The following is a 3,650-nucleotide window of genomic DNA, read 5'->3' on the forward strand; positions in this document are numbered from 1 at the left end:
TGAACAAGATTAAAGCTGTAGTCGTCACCCATCTGATGCTTTTGAAGTTTGTGTGCAATGATGGAGTGATAGGCACCATACATGGAGATCAACAACAGGCTAGGGACTGTTATCTGACAACCCTCAACCCGTCAGCATGGAAGCAAGATTCTGCCGAAGTCAGAGGCAAACAAAAGCATGAAGATGAACCTCAAGTCGCCAAAGAAACTAAACCCGTCCAAATAGAAATGGTCAAGATTGAAGAAAGTGGCTAAAATAGAATATCATTAGGTTAACTATTGTACTCAGAGCCTACAAAACGGCCTAGCTATTGTACTAGAGCCCACAAAACGGCCTGTAAATGCCCGCCTAAGACGCGGTGAATTCAGCGTGCAATTTAGTAAATGAATATTTTCTTATCTGACGAATACAAGTCTCAGTTAAACCCTTCAAAAAACACTAAGGGGTGAAGAAACTCACAAAAAAACATTCCCTAAATAGTGGCGTCAATATCTACTAAATAAACAATACCCAGTGCTAATAAACACAAAGGGTTCAGACATCCAACATGACGCCTTCTCCTTGGAAGGCGCCCAAAAAAGAGAGAAAGAAGACTCAACAAGAGCAAACATTCAGACATAAGACCTCCTCCTTGGATGGTGTCTAAAAAGACTAATCGATTGACGGCCTGAGAAGTGGCCTAGATTAACGCCTCAAATTAGGCTGATCACCTAAAACACTGAGGTTCTCGTCCATCAAATGGACCCAAAAAGAATTCCCAAGAAATCAGTAACGAACTGAAATGGAATTAAAATAAAATAAGTGCACGAAGGCACAAAATGTTTATACATAGCGCTCAAGGCGCAAACAAACCAAATCAAATAAATGCCAAAAGGCACCAAAGTTATTACAAACGCCCACGGCGTCATTCAAACCAACCACATGAAAAGCTGCTCAAGGATGAGGGGCGATAGAACTCCCGTCCTGGACGTCTTGGCCTTCAAGGGAGTTCACTTCGTCCTCCTCCATGTCCTCCTCCCCGTCACTAACGAACTCAGGGGGATCTAAGCCTAGGCGTCTAGCCGTCGAAACGGCCATCTGGTAGGAGATACGGCGTTTGAACCAGGAAAGTCTTTCCCATCCATAGACTGATCCCACGCCCTTTGGGCACTCTCCAAAATGGACTCCTCGCCCAACTTGAAAGAGCTCGCAGCCTCCTTGCGCACGGCTTCAATCTTCCCCTGCATGGCTTTGAGCTGACCCTCCAGGACGTTCACCTTGGATGAGAAATTGGTCACCCGCTCCGATACGGAGGAGTACTCCTTTCTCAGCACGGCCAGCCTCTCCTCATGCTCCAGCAATTTCTGTTTATAATTCTGGGCGTCCTCCTCAACCTTCCTCAGAGCTTCTGTTTCGGACTTAATCTTCTTGTCCGCGTCCAAGTTGATCAATCTGGCTGTCTTCTCAGCATACTGCTCATGATTCTCAATCTGGTCCTTGTGCTTGAGCATCTCATTATGCATATCGAAGCGGTAGTTCCTACTCTCGGCACAGCGGATGAAGAGCTGTCGAAGACAAAATAGAGTTAAAAAAATATATATAATAAATAAAAGAGAACCAGGAATAAGTGTCTCACATCAAGGACGAGGGACTGAATGGACCCAAAGAACCCCAAGTCAATCCCGGGGAGTGACCTCACATACTCCTCAGGAATGCCCGCATACACGTCCGAAAGGATCTTATCCTTCGCCTCTGAGCTAAAACCGTCAGAAGGGGGGATGCTCGCCACCTCGGCACGCCGCATCCGCTTGAACATCTCAACTGAACCAAACGTCAAGTTATCAAACATCATGCAAATACCGACTTGACACAACAGATTAAAAGTATAGAAACACTAACCAATTGGCGAAGCTGCAAGAGGCATGGAGGCATTATCAGTAGAAGGAGCTTCAGCTTCCTTGCCTTTACCCTTGTCCTCCTTGGACAAGGTGGTGGCGTCAGCAGCCTCAGCCTGTTCAGCTGCTACTTCGTCAGCAGCCGCTCCGGCAGCGGAATCCCCTTCGGTGTCCACCTGGGGAGAGACTTCCTTATGCTCAGGTGGAGGAATGGACGCCTGGTTAAGAAGAACCTCTCCTCCAGCTAGGGGAGCAGACGGTTTTGATACCGACGGCTTTGCTGCAGCATCGGCCGTACCCATCTTCTTAAAGAAGGGCCGTTTTGGCTTAGGAGCCTCCGTCGAAGATGCAGGACGCTCTTTCGTAGCTGACGAAGTGGGCTCCTAAAAAATGTAAGAAGTCAACAACCAAATCGAAATCAGAAAAGAATACAGAGGCATAGTAAAAGCACAAAAAAAAAATACCTTGGCGACGTCACCAGAGGCACCCTCGCCGGACTTCTTGGAGGAGTCCTTTTTCTTGGCCTCCACGGCCTTGAGAATGTCCTCAGTGTATACCTCGGATAGCCAAGCGGGTACGTCCACTACGCCCTTGTCTTCGGAGGATAGACGATCCATGGCAGAATCTACAAAGCCAAGGGTTAGTAGAAGAAAAAGAAAAGCGATGTTGAGTGAAAGTCTATGGAAAACTACCTCTACTCAAATAGGAACAAAGACCAACGGCCGAAAGAAAGACTATATTGGTGAACTGGCCTACATGAGGAAGCCAAGCATTAGGCACCCAGGCATGGCTCTTTGACGACAGCCGATACATCTCGGCCTGGAACAAGGGCTTTACTAGTCCCCATTCCCTTGACGAAAGGCGAGGGAAGGCGTCATCTCTAGATAAATAGTTGGGCCGATGGTTCCACCTAGAAAGACGCCTTGAAAGAGAGAGGTCTTCCATTCGAACAATTGACCACTTCTTCCTCCACCAAACCCAACTAGAAGTCTTACCCACCACCGTCTTATATCCCCGACGGATGTAAAGGGTGAACCATCCCTGGGGAGAACGAGAGGAAGGGGCAATAACTACAAGACGAAGGAAAGCAGGAAAGGAAGGGGTGATGCCGCTCAAAGCGCATTTGGCAATAAATCCAAAAACGTTTGCCCAAGAGTTAGGCGTCAATTGAGCAAGGCCAATATCATACCCCTCCAAGACGTCCATCACAAAGGGATGCAAAGGAAATCTAAGACCCAATCTAAAGGCAGCAGTATAGACAGCTACCTCTCCCTGAGAGATTTGGTCCACGGAATCATGGGGTCGAAGGCTCCTAAGACTAAAACCTGGGGGCAGAAGCAGAAAACACTCAAAGTCACGTCCTTGCTCCCTCACGTACCTCAGCCATTTCATGCTGGGAAAGATGTCGGAAGGAAACAAATTGACATCCTCCTTCCCTCGGACCGTAGGAGGAAGGTTCTTTGCAAACTCCTCGTCCGAAGAGCTAGAGGAGTCATCTTCAAAATCCTCGCGTGGAACACGGGGACGGCAAGCCACATTCTTCCTTCTTCTAGGAGAATATGTCGTTCTTATGGCCCGTCTCTTGTATTACGAGAGGAACGGACTCCACTCCTACTTCCTTGGGACGGGTTCGATAAAGGAACCCTATCGTCCCCCTCTCGCGGTGCAGCCCATGCACGCACGTTGGCTGTTTGTCTAATTCGAGCCATGCCGTCCTGCATAAGGAACAGGACGTCTGACTTTAGCAAAAGAAAGAAAGAGATGGGCGTCATAACC

This window comes from Spinacia oleracea, chromosome 6 (genome assembly GCF_020520425.1).
Source record: "Spinacia oleracea cultivar Varoflay chromosome 6, BTI_SOV_V1, whole genome shotgun sequence".
In the NCBI taxonomy this organism is placed as follows: domain Eukaryota; kingdom Viridiplantae; phylum Streptophyta; class Magnoliopsida; order Caryophyllales; family Amaranthaceae; genus Spinacia; species Spinacia oleracea.